The 21,305-nt window shown below is 38.3% G+C and overlaps 1 long non-coding RNA gene across 1 annotated transcript; it reads right to left on the bottom strand.

The window, feature by feature from the left end:
• Positions 1–5,463: 5,463 nt before the first annotated feature.
• Positions 5,464–14,515, bottom strand: LOC114727563 (uncharacterized). Its single transcript, XR_003738590.1, has 2 exons — positions 14,088–14,515; positions 5,464–5,759 (listed from the first exon to the last, which is right to left on the bottom strand). It is a non-coding gene; the product is annotated as an uncharacterized LOC114727563 (long non-coding RNA).
• Positions 14,516–21,305: the final 6,790 nt, after the last annotated feature.

The following is a 21,305-nucleotide window of genomic DNA, read 5'->3' as shown; positions in this document are numbered from 1 at the left end:
TGTGCCACCGTCGCTGCAATCACGTTTCTTCAATCAAACTTACATTGACTAGCTGCTGGAAAATCTTTGGACAAGGAACAACAACACAGCATGGTGCATTACGTTTGGAACTCTTTGCTGGAAGCTATGGAATGCTTGAATCAGCAAATCTTTTGTGATGATACTGCTCAACCTCACCGCCTGGTTAATCAAGTGCTATCTCTCGGTGATCACATCTTGAACGCTAGAAATTTGTTTATGCCTTAAGTCTAGATTACATTTCACCCTGTTTTGTCTTGTTTGCTAATTTTTATGTACTGTTACTCTGAGTTAATAAAACTTCCCTTTTCACTTGAAAAAAGAACCCAAAACACATAAATCCAATGGTCAAAAATAGGGAAAATGAAGGAAAAATCTTAACTCACCGTGAGGAAGATTTGAAGACATGAAATGGGGAAAAAGAATCCACGAACTTCTTAACCTAGAAAGTCACAACACAATCAAAGGTGGGGAATGGAACGCGAAAACAGCAAACCCGGTAACGAGTGAGTAAGAAGTAATGGTGGGGATGCCCGAATGGAGTGATCAGACATAAAAGGAGCAAAGGACAAAAGGCAACAATAATCTAAATCTGAAACGAAAATGAGGTCTATTAGAGATTTTAAATTAAAATGTACTACGTCTGGTCCTAATTATAAGACCTCATACTAGGACTGGAGGTAGTACATTTTAATTTAAAATCCCTAATAGAATTTAAAATCTCTAATAGACCTCATCTACAAACAAGGTTTTATAATTAGAATCAGAGACAGTGCTACTTAACAGTTTTTTCTAAATATTACCTTTAGTTTTTAATATAAGACCCGGTTAACTAATTTGAACATATTAACAAAGTTAAAAATTACTTATTATAGTACACTTCTCTGGTTCTATTTATAGGACAGAGACAGAAAATATTTTTGTCCTATTTATGGGGTACTGAGAGAATTTTTTTGTATGGATGTACAATTTTACCTTTCATTTATTATTGTGTTGGCTTTGTTTACATAAGATATAATGTATATTAAATAAGGATAAAGTTGAAAAGTTGTTGAATTTTAAATGAGAGTAAATAAAATTTAAGGTTTTTCTTGGTTTGTGTGAAACGTATTGGAAGTGATTTATAAATAGAACCAAAAAAGTATGTTAAATGATCTCTCTAAAATACATATGTGTATCATTATATCATACATCAATTTATAAGTGAGGTGAATTAGTTTGGAGAAAAATGATAAATATAATATTTTAAATTAAATTATTAAACTTTCTTAATCTCCTCAAATTAATCAGATGACTCTTGTATTAAAGACATGAAGTAATAACTATCAAGTAGTCTTTGTTTAACAGTTTTTTCCCCTAAAGAAACCATCAAATAGGTGCTTAAGTTACTTTACAGTTCCTTATAAAAAAATCGTTGAGTATTTAACTTTTTATTATTCAACTAGCTTGCAGAAGGAAACTCAAAAGCATAATGAAGAATAGATTCAGGCTCCATCGTGTTTTCGTTTCATGTTGATGGCTATTTTACGGCTTAAGACCTTTCCAGTGGCCTATAATTTTTAATAACGTGATATTGCAAACTTCTTGATGCAATAGTAGTAGTAATAATAATAGTAACAATAATAATACTCTCTGCGTTATCTTTCTTTCTTTCTTTCTATTTTGCCTTTTTCGAGTGCATTATGAAATGTTCCATATGCATGGATGTTTATTAAGAAATTATTTGTGCCCGAATTTTTTTATTTATCCCCTCAAAAATATATAAAGTACTCCTTCTGGTTCACTCAGAAAAAAGAAAAAGAGAAAGAAGTACTCCTTCTAGTCTCCTTACATAAAGTGTCTTTTTAATAAATAAAAGGCTAAAGCCGATTCAAATTATAAGGTGCCTAGTCAAAATAGAAAATGATGTTCCATTTTTATCCTATAACTTTAATAGCTTTCTCGTAACCTGATATTATAGAGTATCCCTTTAATTAATAGAGCTGATAATTAAAATATTGAGATGATTTTAAACCAATAAAGCAATTAACATTTTTTCTCAATAATCTCCATGAAGAATGTCTAAAACACTTTATATAAAGCACCGGAGGAAGTAATTAGGAAGTTGAATGAAATGGACAGCAGCCGAATAAATAACTGAGGTACATTCTTGTAAACATAATGTTAAATATTTTTTTTTATAAGCACACATATGTATCCTCCTATTATAGAAGTAATATTATTTAGAACATTTTCAGACACATATGAGCACATCACCTAATGATAATTTAGACTTTGGTTTGTTATGTTATGAGAGACTAGTCTCTTTCGACAAACTCAACCTTTGTTAGTCCTTTTTTTTTTGGGTACAAACCTCATTGGTCATATCAAATATTTTTTTAGGAACATGTATTTCTTTTTGAAAACAATCATATTCAAGACATTATTGGGCAATAAATATATACGCCTCTTTCAACGGGAATTTGAACTTGTTTTTTTGGTACAAAAATTTTAGGCAGGGGTTCAGGCTCAACCTAAGCTAAGGGCAAGGCACTTGAATAGCTCCTCCTAGGTGGTACCAATGTTGGGCTGGGCGAATCTACATTATACCTTCAGGCATTAACCTAAGCACCTCCATTATAGGATGTATCCCCAAGCGCCGTGACAGGGAATTGAACCCCCTTCCTTTTGGGTTAGAGGGTGTAGTTCCTACCCCTAAACCCATGGATGATGGGTGGGGATTGAAACTTTAATTCATCACGTTGTAAGGACTAGTTCTTTCTGCTAAACTCAACTCCTATTAGTAGTCTTTGTTTTTTTTTGCTAAGCATGAGTATCCTTCTAGTGAAGGCAATTTTATTTGAGGTATTATTGGACATTAAATATGACACTTCTTCTATCAAGAATTAAAATCTTGATTTGTCGTATTATAAGATATTAATTTTTTTTTGTTAAACCCAACCCCATTAGTGGTGGTCACATTATATATCATTGTTTATAACGTTGCTTCTAGGCTTTTTATCAATAGTCGGCCCAAGTCCATCCAAACCCACTAATGCTGACACATTGCCGCCATCTTTTATTGGATTGATTTCAATACATTGCTTTTGGGCTTATGATTCTGTAGTGTTCACCCTTTAAGTTTGACCTTGCTAGGGGCTAGCAAGACATCAAACTGATGCCCGGGGCTCTCGAGCATTACCGCGCGATAAATTTTACTTCCTCATATTTTTAATATAAAAGTTATTTAACTAATCTAAGTAGATTAAAAAAATTAATTAAGTTAAGTATTTATAACAAATATGTATTGATTTTCTTAAAGTATCCTTTTTAATTATGATTATCCTTAGATGGAAACCCTTTAATATGTATAATTTATAAAGATACTTTAGAAAATGTCATATAAATTTAGGAGACAAAGTAGATTGAGGTTTTATACTTAAAACCAAATCTAAATTCAAATTAGCTTTTATATTAGAGATAGGAGGTAGTATTACAAACTAGCACCTAAGGTTAAGACATCTAATTCCCCCCTCCCCCCCTAATTTTTATCTATTTTTCTTCTTGTCTATCTAAGACTTAAAAATATATCCCAATAGATTTAATGTGGATCTATTCATTATTCAGGGAATTTTGTACCTTTTTTTTAAAATATCTTTTCATGTTTCGCATAAAGTTTACTAGTCAGTAAAAGGTAAAAGTCTCTTAAAAAATGCAAGTTAATTAGTTTTGTTTACTATTTAGTTCCTACTCTTCTGATCTCGTTCATTCATTCTTAAGTACTTGGATTCTTTTCAATTCATCCTCTGCGTCCTTGTGTAGCTCAGGACCTTTCCCAAGAGCGTGTGTATATATAATCACAAATTGCAGAAATTTGTATGTTGCACATTAAATATCAATCTATCAAAAAATCTTATATATCAGTACACAAATTACAACATATCAAATGAATCCCCAAGAAAAAATGATTAAAAAAATAAATAATGAACTATGCCTAATTGCCCTTTATTAGATACAAACATTAAATTAAACACCAATAGCAAAAGGCGCCCCAATGCGAGGCAACCAGGCGCGACGAGAAAGGAAACTAGCAACACTGAATCGGTTTGCCTCATTTCGACTACTTATGGCACGAAAGCCATGCCATTTTTCCCTACTTTTTGTTGATGAAACAGTCTTGAGCAAAATCATCATCGCCTCATGGAGACCATCCCTATGGATTCACGAATCCCTCAATGTAAGTCTTCATGACAACTGCTCTTGCATATTGCAGTGTGACCTACCCAAATATGTTTCAAATGAGTGTGAAACTCGCTTGAAATCCGATGCTGCTCGAAATTGGGAACTGATTATTGATATTCCGGTGTTCTGAAACGAGTCGCCTCGTCTTTGCACTGTGATTATGTTTGCTTGCCCTGCAAGCGGTTTTCTTACGAGAATCCTGCAGTTTTGAAAAACAACTGCTGCATTGCCCCAAATGAAATCTACTGTGCCAAAAATTCTACAGTCTCTATAGAATCGACATTGTGCATGAGCCACTAGAGCGCCTTGATAGCCTTCATCGATAGAAGACGAAGAGGTCGAAGGCTGATTGGAGTGAAACTACTTGACCTTTTTTAAAGATCCCTCATGTTTCTAGCACTACAAAAAAAAACATGTGATTAACAATAGAATTTAGAGATGGAACTTTTATTTAACAACAAAAATAGTGATGAAATTTGTTCCATTACAATTTCATTGCTAATTAGTGACGGAATGACGAAAAAATTTCATTCCTAATTAGCGACAAAAATTGTCTCTAACTTGGTGACGGAATTTTTTCATTGCTAATCCTATTTTTGTAAAAAAATATTTAAAACGCCACATGGCACCTTCATTAGCTGCTGCTACCTTATCATCGATGGCCACCGTCAGCCACCTCTAAGTATCACTGCCACATCAATTCTACCACCACATGTCACCACCTCATGTCCACGTGTCGTTACCACCTCACCATTGCCTACCACATGTTGCTATTTCACATGCCACCTAGTACCACTACTTGTCGCCATTATATAATTCCTCCTTAAAGTGACTTTTCTACAACTCAAACCTGGGATCTCATGCACACACACCCTTTTACCAGTTCAACTGCAATAAGCCCATTATTTTATGCAAAATAATATATATATGTGTATATATGTATATATAGATATAGATATATAATTTTTTTTTTACCCAAACTGTAATATCCTACTCTAAGAACTCAAATCGGAGCAAATTTAATAACTATGGTTGAGAGTTTACACTTCAAAAGTTGAAATTTTTAGAACTTATTATCTTTGATTCAAGACTCATGATTTCATTTTCCTAATTAAGACCCATATTTGTTCTCAATTTGTATGTTAAAAATATTTATTTATTTGCTATTCCGTTTCAGCTCTATTCAGTCATAAATTATACATCTCAAAACTTTAGATGTATACATTACATAGGAAATAACTAAATCATTCATATCATCACGCATATATAATATCAATATCTATACACATACACAAACTAAACCCACAGCTATGCAAGAACTAACCCTAGCTACTCCTCCTTATGGAGGTACGTACAATTATAGCCGTACAGTTTACATGCTTCAAAAATAGGGAAAAATATAAACACATAATATATTAATTTTTCACATTGACCAATTAGTTGTTTAAATCCTTCTTCTCTTCCACCTTAGCTTAGCGAAGCTCCCACCAGCTTCTTTTTTCCCTTGGATCAACTGGGCCCTACGGTTACATAGAAAAAAAGGGGTAAGATTCAAACAATCCTAGTAGAAGTAATCATATTCCATATATTAACATGTGGTAAAAACTGAGCATGCAAAACAAGTCACAGAGAACAACACATTTAACTGAATCTCATTTAACAATTGGCATAGCTGAATAACTGAGCAGCTGCATAACTGATTAACTGAACTGTATAACTGAGCAGCTGCTAACTGATTAACTGATGACTGATCATATGCATAATTGAATAACTGAACATATGCTTAACTGCATAATTTGAATAACTAAATAACTGTGCAGCTGCTATCTAATTAACTAAACAACTGTGCTAACTGATCAACTGTTAAATGCGCATATATTGGACAGCAAGATGTATACACATGGCCATGGCAATAACTGGTAAGGCAATTTATATGTTCTCATGCTTAACTATAACATTATGCACAAACAGACATGCAACCAAAACAAAACATACAAAATAATAATTAAAGCTACCTTTTGTCTGCTCTCTTGTGCAGGTACCGTGCTCCAGGTTTCTTCTTAATAAGCTAGGACACCAATTAAATCTTGACATTACAAGTACATATATAAGGTCAGTTAAAACTAGGGTTATGGTTAACCCATAACTAACTAAATCTCCCTATAACCCCCACTCAAGCACTCTCCTCTCTTAAAGTGGTTGGTCATCTTGGATAAAACTTTATCTTTATATTTCTAAAGGTCTCTAAAACTTTCCCTTTCTCATGTTTCCCTTAGCTACTCATTCTATTATGATTTGTTAACACTTTAAACATAGATTATCCATCTATGTCAATCACTTGCACCATTTAAAATTATTATCAACTAACATGCGTTCAGCCATTCAAACAATTTGTTAACCAATCAAAATAACAAACAGCCATTTCATAGCACATTTTAATGCCTCCAAAACTAAGCAATAAAAGTAACATCTTAACACACTTGAATTAATCACAAGGAAGCATTAAGCACATCTATTATATATATATTTTCACAAATGTGATCACTTCAGTATAATTCGTCTCTTCTAACAACTTAAAAATATGATGTAGATAGCTAGCAATTTAGTTAATCAAAAGAGTTATCAATCATTTTTCATAGTAATCATCTTCTCACGATTAAAACATATTAGATCATGTAGTCAATTTTCCAACTTCAACTTCATAAACATTATCTCAAACCATTATAACTATCCTTAATTAGTGCTTGATTCTCAAGGTCTTAGCAGAATTCTTCCTAGCTTAGTTTTCTATCATCATATACTAGCTATCATTTAACGTTGAGTAACTTGTTAGCATTCTAAAATTTTACTGCATCAATAACAGAACTTAGTCATCATTGTTATAATACTTTTTAACATGGTTTTCGTTTCTAATTTAATTATCTAAGATGAGGAAGCATTAAGTAGCTAACCTGTTATACTTTTCATCCTCAATAATCAATTTTCTAACATAAAACAGGAGCACATACATATATATCCTATATTCAGTACATTTTAACATTTCTATACAATATCCATAAAGAGAAGTCGAATGGCCTTCTCTATACAGCCAAAAACAGAACTGAAACCCATAATTTAAGAATCTTAAAACACTCTTGAACCATCCAAAGCAGTTTTCTAACATGTGGAAGCATCAAACAGTAGGCTTAAATTAGTTTCTAGCTTCATAATTCTAATTTTATGGCTTCCAACAACACACAAGGCTATAACTCTTATATAATCTATCTACTCCGACATTTAAGTAACATTTTTATTTAGCATTGCTTGTGTGCCTCTTACACTTAACTTTCTCTTCTAAAACTATGCTGTCCAAAACAGGGGAGAGGAAAAGTTTCATATATTTTGCTTCCATTGATACCCAAACAATTTATAGACATCTCCAAGATGTCTTGTGCGTGATTTAGCAATTTTGAACACTTGTTTCAAGTGGTAGAATTTTAAAACAGTGAGCATCTGATGGGCCCGGCCCCTTAATGGGCTAGGTATACGGGAGGAGACAGCCTAGGAACAAACCCAATCCTGCAAGCCGGGTGCCAAGTAAGGAAGGGGGACCACCAGGAGAAGGAGGGCAGACACGAGAAGGGGCCCACGAAGGATCAGGGTAGTGGGGAGACGGTTATCTAGGGTGCTGTGCGGAGGGAAAGGGTAGGAAGGATCTTAGGACTGGAGGAGAGACTTGACCTCTCGAAGGTTAGGGAGGGATTCTGATTGTGGTCTTCTTTATCTTTTGAACCAACGGGAACTAGGGTTAGTCGGCTACCATTTTCCATTTTTCCCTTTGATTTTCCCTAACAAAGGGGTGTAGTTGACTATTGAAACTATTCGGGCAATAAAATCACTAGTTCCATCATCTTTGGTATCAGAGCGGGTCGACCCTGTGAATGGTGAGTACCAAAAGGATGGAAGCAAGACTAGAAAATGTGGAAAAGACAGTGAACGAGCTGCAAGGAGTGGGACGGGTAGTAGGCGAGTTGCAGAGGTCCAATATGGAAGCGAGGGAGGAACGATCCTTAATGCAAAGGACCATTGTTCAGCTACAGGAGCAAAATGCAAACATTCTTCGTATACTGAACCAGAGATTACCCGAGACCCCTCATGAGGGTCGCCGAGAAGTAAGGGCACCAGAAGGAGAGGCGGAACACACGAGAGAGGATCGAGGGGGAGATGACCGTAACAGGGGTGAACGAATCCCAGAGATGGAAGCAGGGAGGACTCATATGAACAGAGAGACGGAGGTGTTGGGAGAGAAGGAAGTACAAAAGTACCGCCGTATAGAAATGCCACTATTCGATGGAGAGGATCCTATAGGCTGGACCTTTCGGATGGAGCGCTACTTCGTCGTCAATGGAGTTCCAGAGACTGAAAAACTCGATGCTGCCGTGGTGGGACTGGAGGGAAAAGCATTGAACTGGTTCCAATGGACGGAGATGCGAGCGCCGATAGCGAGTTGGAGGGAGTTCAAGCGGAGTGTGGTTAAACGTTTCCACCAGTCACACACTGGGAACAACCACGAGAGACTCGCCGGCCTGAAGCAAACAGGGACGGTGGCTGAATATAGGGAGACGTTTGAGATGATTTCGGCAACCCTTGATGACGTGTCCGAAGCTTCACTAATGGGCATGTTCATGAATGGGCTTAAAGAAGAGGTGAAGGCTGATGTGCGGGTGTTAAAGCCCAATCAACTAGAGGACCTAATGGACACAGCCACGGAGATTGAAGGCCGAAACTTGACGTTGGAGAAGGCCAAGCAGAAAAAGGAGTCCAAGCTGTACCGGAAGGAAAACCCGAGGACTTAGGCACCCCCACTTGCACTCCCACCCAAATTCTCGACTTTCTCAGAGAATCCCAAGAGCCCTGCTCCGTCATCAGGGACGCGAGTCACCAACAATCGTGGACTTGACACCTCTAAGGTTGCTAGTAACCAAGCTGCGACACCTAGCGCAGTACCCAGCACCGGAAGCAGCAACCACAGGGGGAATAGAAGACTCTCTAAGGCAGAGATAAACCGTCTAAGAGAGAAGGGACTGTGTTTTAAGTGTGAAGAAAAATGGGGTCCCACTCACAAGTGCAAATCCAAGCAGCTCCAAGTGATGGTTGTTGACGAGGAGGAAGGAGGAGAGATTCGAGAGTGCGATTTTGAGGAACTAGAAAAGGATGAGACTGAGAAGGAGTATTCCACCATGGAACTCTCCCAAGCGACAGTGTTGGGCATTTCGAGTTACAAGACATTGAAGATGAAGGGAACTGTCAACGGGAGGCCTGTAGTTGTCCTGATTGATAGTGGGGCTACCCACAATTTCATCGCCCGACACATGGTGACAGAACTGGGGTTGGAGGTGACACCCACTCCGACTTACTCTGTAGCTGTGGGGGATGGGAGACATGTATATGAGAATGGAAAATGCCAAAGGTTGAAGCTGGAGTTGCAGGGATTGAACGTTATGCAAACATTCTATCCGTTTCCCCTGGCTAATATTGATTTGGTGCTCGGTGTAGCTTGGCTCGAGTCCCTTGGAGAGGTGCGATTAAATTGGGGACAGCTCTACATGAAGGTTAAATCAGGGAGCGAGTGGGTATGTTTGCGAGGAGACCCCACGTTAACACACATGCAAGCGTCTTACAAGGCTTGCCGAAGGGCACTGAAAGGGAAGTTTGAAGGGTATTGGCTGGAAATCAACGTAATGGGCTTGCATCAGGAAAGGGAGCCTGGAGATGGGACCCGAACTCCAAAAATTCAACAGCTCCTGGATAAGTATAGTGAGGTGTGCCAAGCTGTTACCAAACTACCACCACACCGGACCCAGGATCACGCCATCATGCTTAAAGAGGGGGCGCAGGTACCAAATGTAAGACCCTATCGGTACCCATACACTCATAAGGCAGAGATTGAGAAGACGGTGAAGGAAATGATAGAAGCTGGCATCATTCGACCAAGCAGCAGCCCTTTCTCAAGCCCGGTATTACTAGTCAGGAAAAAAGACGGCAGCTGGAGATTCTGCGTGGACTATAGGGCCTTGAATCGAGTTACAATACCTAATAAATACCCTATCCCAGCAGTTGATGAGCTATTGGATGAATTGGGAGGTGCTACAATTTTCTCCAAGCTGGATCTCAAGGCAGGATACCATCAGATCCGAATCAGGACCGGGGACGAGCACAAAACCGCCTTCAGGACGCACATTGGGCACTATGAATTCCTGATTATGCCCTTTGGGCTCACAAATGCACCTTCTATCTATCAGTCTTTGATGAATGACATTTTTCGTGATTATTTGAGGAAATTCATTCTGGTGTTCTTTGATGACATACTCGTGTATAGCAGGGATATGGAATTACATACGGAGCACTTGGAGACTGCACCCAGAATTCTCCAGCAACACCAACTCGTTATTAATGTAAAAAAATGTAGCTTCGGCCAACAACAGCTAGAATACTTGGGGCACATCATCACGGCCGGGGGAGTGAAGGCTGACCCTGCTAAAATAGAAGCCATGGTTTCCTGGCCAACGCCTAAAGACATAAAGAGTTTGAGAGGGTTTCTCAGTCTCACTGGATATTACCGGAAATTCATAAAGGACTACGGAAAGATAGCAGCTCCCTTGACGGCCTTACTTAAGAAGAACGCTTTCAAATGGGGAGACCAAGCTCAAACAACTTTTCAGAAACTCAAATCTGCCATGACTAATGCACCAGTGTTGACCATGCCCGATTTTAAAATGCCATTTGAAATAGAAGCTGACGCGTGTGGAGTGGGAGTCGGTGCTGTGCTCATGCAACAAGGACGCCCTATTGCCTATTTTAGCCAACAACTGTCCAAAAAAGCTCAGCAAGGATCAGTCTATGAGAAGGAATTAATGGCCATTGTTCTCGCCATAAAAAAGTGGCAGCACTACTTGACAGTTCAACCCTTCATTATCAAGACTGACCAAAAGGCCCTGAGGTATTTACTAGAGCAGCGTGTAATGGACCCCGACCAGAAGAAGTGGATTTCTAAGCTGATGGGATACAGATTCGAGATCTAGTATAAACCGGGAAAAGAAAACCAGGCAGCTGATGCTTTATCTCAAAAAGAAGTACTGAACCTGTCCCTTAATTCATTTTCCCTATGGCAATACGTTGGAGTGGAAGACTTCGAATCTGAGGTGACTAAGGACCCAAAACTGAATGAGCTCAGGCAAAAGGTATTATTGGGAACCAACGTACCTACGGGATACTCTCTCAAGAATGGCTGCCTTATGTACAACGGTCGATTGGTGCTACCTAGGAGTTCTCCCAAGACTGATGGATTAATTAAGGAGTTTCATAACTCTCCGATCGGAGGGCACTCGGGGTACTTGAGGACTTATAAGAGAATGGCAGACGTGGTGTTCTGGGAAGGTATGAAGAAGGATATACAAGACTATGTGGCCAAATGTGAAACCTGCCAGCGAAATAAATATGCAGCCACAAGTCCAGCGGGCCTATTGCAGCCCTTACCAGTTTCGCAACAGGTTTGGGAAGATATAAGCATGGATTTTATCATAGGCATGCCTAGGGCTTGTCGATATGATACCATCATGGTGGTGGTGGATAGACTCACCAAATATGCTCACTTTATTCCTCTCTCACACCCTTTCACCGCCAAGGATGTAGCTGAGAGATTTGTTGCAGAAATAGTGAAACTGCATGGGTTCCCAAAATCAATAGTCTCTGACAGAGACCGAGTCTTCATAAGCCGGTTTTGGAAGGAATTATTCACTCAGTCAGGGACTACTCTCAAGTATAGCTCTGGCTACCACCCCCAAACCGACGGCCAAACTGAGGTGGTGAACCGGGGCCTTGAGACTTATTTAAGGTGCTTCGCTGGAGAAAGTCCTAAGAAGTGGGTTCAGATGCTACCATGGGCTGAATTTTGGTTCAATATGACCTATAACAGATCTTTGGGGGCCACACCTTTTAAGGCTTTATATGGAAGAGATCCCCCCTCCATTTTCAAGTGGAAGGATGATGATTCACTGGTGGAAGAAGTTAACACCCAGCTGCAGGAGAGAAACGAAGCCCTACAAAGACTCAAGTACCATCTTGAACAGACGCAGGCTAGAATGAAGGAACAAGCTGACAAGAAAAGAAGAGATGTTGAGTTCCAGGTTGGTGACAAAGTCTACCTGAGGATACAACCTTATAAGCTCAAGAAATTGGCCAAGAGGCAAAATGAGAAACTGGCACCGAGATTTTATGGGCCCTATGAAGTCTTACGGAGAGTCGGGAAGGTTGCGTATAAGCTGAAATTACCTGCGGATGCTCGGGTTCACCCTACCTTTCACGTTTCTCAACTAAAGAGGTCACTCTCATCTATGGTGACTGCACAAACCCTACCCAGTTTCTTGACCGAAGACTATGAGCTACAGGTTCAACCTGAGCAAGTCCTCAAGGCACGAGAAATGACAGATGGCAGTACCCAGGTCCTAATCAAGTGGCAATCACTACCAGAATGCGACAGCACATGGGAAGATAGCGCCCTCATTAATGCACAGTTTCCAGAATTCCACCTTGAGGACAAGGTGAGACTTTTAGGGGAAGGTAATGATGGGCCCGGACCCCTAATGGGCCAGGTATACGGGACGAGATAGCCCAGGAACAAACCCAATCCTGCAAGCCGGGTGCCAAGTAAGGAAGGGGGACCACCAGGAGAAGGAGGGCGGACACGAGAAGGGGCCCACGAAGGATCAGGGTAGTGGGGAGACGGTTATCTAGGGTGCTGTGCGGAGGGAAAGGGTAGGAAGGATCTTAGGACTGGAGGAGAGACCTAACCTCTCGAAGGTTAGGGAGGGATTCTGATTGTGGTCTTCTTTATCTTTTGCACCAACGGGAACTAGGGTTAGTCGGCTACCATTTTCCATTTTTCCCTTTGATTTTCCCTAACAAAGGGGTGTAGTTGACTATTGAAACTATTCGGGCAATAAAATCACTAGTTCCATCAGCATCTAATTAATCTTGAACCATAATGAATTTGAAATTCCTAAGCATTCCATTTTCAATTCCTTATCCTTTAAACTCTCTTGAACATACAAGGGTCTTAGACTTAACAAAACTTAATTCTTCCCATTTGCTCTATCTTGGCCGAATAAAATATAAAGAAAGCTTATACATCCACTTCACAAATATGCTTCGATACTTCAAACACTTTTCAAATACCCCTTATAAGACGTGTTGCTAGACTTAATTCTGGAAAATTTTCCCGATTCAACTTTTCACTTTAACCATTATTAAAACAGTCTCTAACATTTAGAAATAATCAAGAAGTCCTCATCAACTTTCAACTTCATAATTAATTTAGTCTAACTTTGCAATACTTTCACATAACTTTTTATCCTCTTCACAGAGGCAACAATAGTACCTTTAGCTATATTTTCAACTTTTAGGATTCAAACAGCATCTATCGTCAATATTTAAATCATCTCCTTTTGTTCAATAATCATGAAAGGCCTAACACTACACCCTCAAAACAGAAGCCATAATTCGAAATCATCATCTATCTTAGTACCAACAATTTGCACAGCATATCCATATGCATATATATGTACTCACTTAAATATGTCTCACAAGGGAGTAACAGTAACGCCATACATATCACAGAAATTTCACACTCCCAAAGCATTCCATGAAACTCAAATAGCAGTAAGCAATCACATTATCAACTGCCGCTAAGCTTCAATCTACAACAAATCGTTGACTTTCCCATTGTTTTGCTTCAGTTTTAATCATCTCTCCCCCTCAAATCAATGCCCAATCGAAGACACGGAGGTTAGAGGAAGAATCAGGAGGCTCACCTTGGTTCAATGACTAACTCGTATGTGGCTTAACTGCTCCCCGATCACCTTTTCTTCCTCCCTGATCTCCGGTTCCTCTTGCTCTTTCAATCTCTCTCGAGCTCTCTCACTCTGTTTCTCCCACTCTTATTCGGTCTCCCTCAACATACTCCCACCAGGCTTCTTGGACATGAATCGGGTCCAATAAAGAGAAGAGAATCGTGTTGCACAAGCTAAGGGCAGAAGGGAGAGATGGCACAAAGGTAGGAAGGGAATAGGGCAGGTGTCGAAGAGGAAGAATCTGATGGGTGAGGTTGCCAGATGATAATGAGGAAGAAGAGGAAACGTACAGGTGAGGGTAAAAGTGCAAGCACTATTTTGCCCATATATGAGGGGTGAGGTAGCCAGATGACAACGAGGAAGAAGAAGAAATGCACAGATGAGGGTAAAAGTGCAAGCACTGTTTTGCCCTTCGCTTGTAATTTTTATCTTGGCTCTGTCTGATGACAATGAGGAAGAAGAGAAAATGCACAGATGAGGGTAAAAGTGCAAGCACTGTTTTGCCCTTCATTTGTAATTTTTATCTTGGCTCTGTCATTTCCTAAATTTTTACTTTTATCTTAGATAATTTCTAAAAATTAATTTCTAGCACCTTATAAGAGCTTTCTTTCTTTTTTACTTCCTTAGCCCGTAAAATAACTTTCCTAAAATTGTCAAACTAAAAAATTAATCTCTAAATGTTTTTCTTAAATTTTTCAAGAAATAAGACTTTCATTTTGGAAATTAGCTTTTAAATTATCTCCACCTTTTTTGGAAAATAAAACCTTCCACGAAATCCTTTATTTTCTAAAAAGGTTAATATAACCTTTAGTGCCTCAAGTTTTTTATTTTATTTTGATTTTAGTTTATTAAGTTTCAAATTATAGGTTTCGGTTTTTCAGGGATAAAATGATCCAAGTTTTTATTGAATTATAAAAATTAATATTTTAAATGAAAAGAAACTTGAGGGACTAAAACCAAGATAATGGTAAACTTAAAGGATCAAAATTTGTATTAACTATTTCTATAATAATTATCTATAATTTTTTTATTATTATACGGCCTTTATATATTTTTAATAATAACTCCTTTCTTGAATTTTTTTGCATTTCTTGCTCAAAAATAGACTTTTATGAAATAATTATTTTTCTAAGGTCTTAACTAATTCTTTAAGCCTCCTAAGCATCTTAATAATTCCTAACTTTGAAATTTGGGATATTACATTATATTATATTATTTATAAGTGTTTTATAAATTTGATGGAAATCATTTATAACTAGTAAAAGACATAATTATTCAAAAAATAACTATTATAATAAAATCTAATAAATTATTCTTCATAAAAAAATTAGATGATTTGAAAAAATTATAATAAACAACATTATCCTACTTATATGCGTACCTATATAATTTTGTTTTCTTAAATACCTTTGTATATACCACTTGTTTTTGCGTTGAAGACTGAAATCAATATATATAATGAGTTCTTAACTATATCATGATTAAATTTTATTGTTTAATGATTGAAATTCAAAATTCATTTCAACATTAGTTTGATCTATAATCATAAATTAAACACCAAGCTAGTGGAGGTGGAATCTTAAGTTCAGAATGAACATTTGCAAGAAATGATCAAACTGACATCATTGATAGCGAATGTGGGTGAGAGGGTGATAGTGGTAGCAATCGAGAAGGTGAGGAGAGAAGGAAAGGGTTTCCAAGTTATGAGAGGATCGCAATAAGTAAAGGAAGAAGATATGAAGGCTGGCTCTCATATGAGGACAAGCTATTAAGCTTGGGCAAATCTAGATTTCTGCAAGTGAATTAGTCTGCTGATAACACAATGAATGAATGGAGAGATTACTTTGCCAAGATGTGTGATGAGAAACAAACTGAGAATGATGAGGGGAAGAGAATGAGAGAGGAACTGGATAAGGGTGAGATTGGGTCATAAAGGGAAAAAGGGAAACTACCATCTCTTCTAGTGTTGGTGAGGAGTGCGCAACATGGTGCAAACCATACATGAACTCCTTGATTGTGACGCTAATGGGCAAATCATTTAGGACAAGTTTCATACAAGGGACAATGGAATGTATGTGGGGACTAAAAAATCCAATCAGTGTTATGCCTTTGAATAATGGGTACTTTATAGTCTCATTTTTGACCCCTGAGTATGGAGATTACACGCTGCAAGAGGGACCATCAATGATAGCAGACCACTACTTGCTAGTTCAATGATGGCATCTTAATTTCAATCCATAGAAAGTAGATACTCAAAAGCGGATAGCAGCTTGGATATGAATTCCTGACCTTCCAATAGAACTTTACAATGTTGAATCTTTAAGAAGGCTAGGAAATCTGATAGAAAATACTTTAAAGATTGATAAAACCACCACTTTCTCAGAAAAGGGTGGCTTCACAAGAATTTATGCTAAAACCGATTTGCAGTAGCCTTTGTTTCTAGCTTTTGATCATCTTAGAGAGGACCAAAAAATAGAGTATAAAGGCCTACATCTCATATGTTTCCATTGTGGGACATATGGTCATCACATGGAAAAATGCCCATCAAAGAGTCAAGCTTCACAGCAGCCAAAAAAGTAGTAGTATGAGTACTCTACCGAAAACTAACTCTGACGTAGTTATGACAGTGGAGGAATCCTTACAGCCCAAACAACATAGTAGCAAAGTTGATAGAGGGATTTACAGACCACATATGATTGTAAAGAGGGATTTTAGCAAGTGAATAATCAGGAAGGATACGAAAGGAGGAAAAATAGATATTATAGAGAAGAAATTGGTTGATATTAATAGTGAATCCCAAAGAACAACAGTGCCACGTGTCACAAAGGATAAAGATGGAAGATATATTATGAGGAGTAAAGAAGGGGAGTCAATAAAAAATGGGTCCAGGATTTTTGGAGATGAAATCAATAGTAATAATAAGGAGAAAGAATGAGTCTCAGTCAGTCAAAGGAAGATAATAACATGGAAGTGAAGGTCTCATGGGAAAGACAATATTCAAAAGTTAAATATCAAGTCAAAGATAAAGAGGTGACTACTAACACTGCACAACATACCCAGCTCTTTAGGAACCTATTTGTTGTGTTACATAATGGGCTTGGGAAGGAACTTGGGCCTGTGGAAATATTGCCTACGGATGAGGTCAGACTAGTCTCGCACGAGTTGGGCTAAGTACCTTAAGAAATCAGAAGCATTGGGCTAGTAATGGAGTTGATGCCATGAATTAAGAGGCTATACCAAATAGCACGAGCCCAGAAACCTAGATAGAGGAGATGATTGTTACTATGATTTCTTCTACCATTGATGTTGTTACAGAGAGCTCTAAAGCTCAATCTTCTTCTACTAGTTCTCAATGAATTTTCTCTTTTGGAATAGTAAGGGTACCGGGACCAAGACTTTTTCAAGCCTTATATGAGAACTTCTAAGGAAACATAATATTGACTTTCTTAATATTCTAAAAACTGGAGCTAAGGGTGACAGAGCTAAAAGAATTTCACAGATGTTAGGTTTCAATAACTTTCAAGTAGTGAATGCTTAAGGTTTTAGTGGCAGTATTTGGGTACTTTGGAGAAATGGGATTAATAAATCCTTTATTACTGCTATATATCAAGCTCGAATCCTATAAAGAGAAGTTTGGCATGGAATGCCCTTAGACAAATTAGTAAAACAATCATAAGAGCCTGGTGTATTGGTGGCAACATTAATAAGACCTTATCTCTTCATGATCACTATTCTGCTACTCATACATGTACTAGCATTGACCATGAATTTTGCTAGTGGTTTGATAATCTAGCTCTCATTGACATGGGTTGTAGTGGCCCCTATTTTACTTGGAAGAGAGAAGGATGTGATAACCGGCTAGATTCTATCCTTACAAACTCAAATTTTCTTCATAGTCACCTGAATGCTGCAGTACTTTATCTCCTTTTCTTTAAGTCTGATCATAGGCTTGTACTGCTATGATGTGGTGATAGGGTAATCAAAAATAGTAGAACTAATCACATCTTCAGGTTGGTGGCATCTTGGGTTCTTTATAAGAATTTTGGGTCTTTTGTGAAAAATACTTGGTTGGATGGTAAAGGTTGCCTAAAGAATACAACCCACTTTCAATCTGATGTTATGGTTTGGAGTCATGAGGTGTTTAGGCATTTAGGACACAAGAGGAGACATTTAATTAATAAACTAGAAAGACTCAATTGTATCTCTCACACTTGTGTCAACAAAGCTTCCGTGAATCTATTCATTTAACAGGTATGGAGGGAGCTTCAGGAGGTACTTCTTCAAGAGGAACTTCTATGGGCCTAAAAAGGTAAGTGCAATTGGTACATGTTTGGGAACAAAAATTCAAAGTATTTTTATGCTAAAGTTAATCTAGAATGAGGACGATCAATGGACTTGTGACAAAGAAAAAGAGGTTAAAGGTATTGCTTTATCTTTCTATCAAAATATTTTTTGAGAATTCCCATGTTTTCCATGGAATTCTAGTTGCTTTTCCTATTCTTTGATAGACTCAGGCTAAATGAATATTTTGAGGAAGAAAATTACAAGAGGGGAAATTAAACAAGCTTTTTTCAACATGGCAGCTCTCAAGTTGCCAGGCCCAGATAGATTGAATGCTCTCTTTTTTCAGAGTCAATAAGAGAGGGTGGGTTCTTCTATTGTTAAATTTGTCTAAGATGCCTTTGAAGACCCCTCTCTTATTAAAGCGATAAACTTCTTTAGTTCTTATTCTAAAAAAGGACCAGCCAGAGACTATTAAGGATTTTTGGCCCATAAATTTGTGCATTGTTATCTACAAATCAATCATTAAGGTGGTGGCTAATCGAATTAAAGGCATTCTTCTTACTATCAGATCCCCAAACCATGGCGGATTTATGCCAGGTAGATTGGGTTCTGACAATATAATTATGGGAAAATTTCACTGTAGGACCGCAGAAGACAAATAATCTCAAAGAGCCCCCAAAACATTCTGAAATCTCACTGCAGGACCAAGGGGCCAATCTAATATTAATTCCACAAGCGAAATGACGCCACTGCCCCTCATTTTACTTCCGCTGAAATTTGAAAATAAGGCAAAAAAGCAACGGTCAAAAGTCCTCCCGCTCTCTCTCTATATGCGAACGTAACCCGTGTGCGAAAAGTGTTCCCTCTCCGGCTCTGTGAACGTGCAACCACTCTGGGAAAACTGCTGCGTCTCTCGGTCTGCGAACGTGCTACCACTCTATGAAAAATCTGTCCTCTCCCGACTGCGAACGTGCTACCTCTGTGGGAAGATTCCTGCCTCTCGCAATCTGCGAAAAGTGTTTGACGTGGCCCCCAAAAATTCCATCAGCTTCAATCTGCGGGTTCGTGGTAATCACTAGAAGCGGAAGGAGAATAAGAAGAGGCCGACAAAGGAGGAAACTTGCAAGGCTATCGACAAAGAAGGAAGAAGCAGGGCGAGAAGAAGTCACTGATTTCCATTTGGTAAGCTTCGCGGTCCCCGTTAAATGCAGTAGATTTCTTGGATTTTGTTTTCATGGTAGGTTAAGGAGGAATGACCCACTAAAAGGTGGGTGTGTTTGGTAATGACATTTAGGTTCTAACCCAGGAATGATTACCAATGTGTCACATAGTGTTCGGCCATTTCCCTGACTGCCCTTTAGCAAATGCTCCTGATTTAGTGAGCGAACGCTTGTGAGTGTAGCATGAAGAGTTTGTGTGGGGGCTAAGTAAGAAAGTTATTAATTATTTAGGGAAAAATTAGTGTTGGTAGTTAACTGCATTGCTATAGTGTTTGTAGGCATTTTGCAGGAATAAGGAAAAGAATTGGAAGGGGCAAATGTTGTCGTATGGATTAGGCAAATGAGTTTGTTTTGTTTGGTTTATCCCGTTGATTGTTGGAATGTGAGATTTTGTGGGCTAACAATGGGAGTTAGTCAATTGACGTGAAGAATTAGTTGACTAACCAGTTGCATGTGACAACCTCATGTGTGCATATATCTGTCAACTTAGGCAATTTACACGAAGAATCAGTAAATTACCAGCTATGTTTGTTGGAATCTGATTTGTAGTGGCCTCACAAGGAAAATTAGGAAATTGACACGAGGAATTAGGGGTTTATCCAGTTAGCTTATGTCAAACAGTTTTCATGTTTCCGGGAATCTGTCAAGTTAGGAAATTTACATGGAGAATCAGTAAATTACCCACTAAGTTTGTGGGAATTTGGTGTGCAGTTGCCTCACAGGGAAAATTAGGCAATTGACACCACCAGTGAGCTGGATTTCCACTTAGCTTATGTGTAACTGTTTGATGCGTGGTGGACTGAGAAAGTTAGGAAATTTACCTCGAAAATTAGTTAATTAACCACCTCTGCTGCATAATTGCATGTTTGTGGGAATGTCGTTTGCAGCGGCCTCACAGGGAAAATTAGGTGATTGAGACGAGCAATTAGGTGAATTTCCACTTAGCTTCTGTTTAAATGGTTGATGTGTGGTGGACTCTGGAAGTTAGGGAATTTACATGAAAAATCAGTAAAGTAACAACTGGCAATTCAAAATTTCATGTTTGTTGGCATGTGATCCGTAGCGGGCCTCACAGGAGAAATTAGTCAATTGACACGAGGATTTAGGGGATTATCCTCGTAGCTCCTGTCTGACGGTTTCATATTTTTGTTGAATCTGTCAAGTTAGGAAATTTACATGGAGAATCAGTAAATTACCCACTAAGTTTGTGGGAATTTGGTGTGTAGTTGCCTCACAGGGAAAATTAGGCAATTAACACCACCAATGAGCTGGATTTCCACTTAGCTTATGTGTAACTGTTTGATGCGTGCTGGACTGAGAAAGTTAGGAAATTTACCTCGACAATTAGTTAATTAACCACCTCTACTGCATAATTGCATGTTTGTGGGAATGTGGTTTGCAGCAGCCTCACAGGGAAAATTAGGCAATTGACATGAGCAATTAGCAGAATTTTGACTGTTCGCCGGTGTAGTTGTTTGATCTGTGTTGGAGTGTGAAAGTTAGGGAATTGCCATGAAAAAGTAGTTAATTAACCACCTCTGTTGCATAATTTAATGTTAGTTGGAATCTGATCTTTTGTGGCCTGACAATGAATGTTAGCTAATTTACACGAAGAATGGTGTCATTATCCAGTTAACCTGCATGTAACAATTTGATGTCCTGTCGTATGACAAGT

The sequence above is a fragment of the Neltuma alba genome, unplaced genomic scaffold, assembly GCF_004799145.2.
Source record: "Neltuma alba isolate B1F8T4 unplaced genomic scaffold, ASM479914v2 tig00012488_pilon, whole genome shotgun sequence".
Taxonomy (NCBI): Eukaryota; Viridiplantae; Streptophyta; class Magnoliopsida; order Fabales; family Fabaceae; genus Neltuma; species Neltuma alba.
This window is presented reverse-complemented; position numbering and strand designations above follow the sequence as displayed.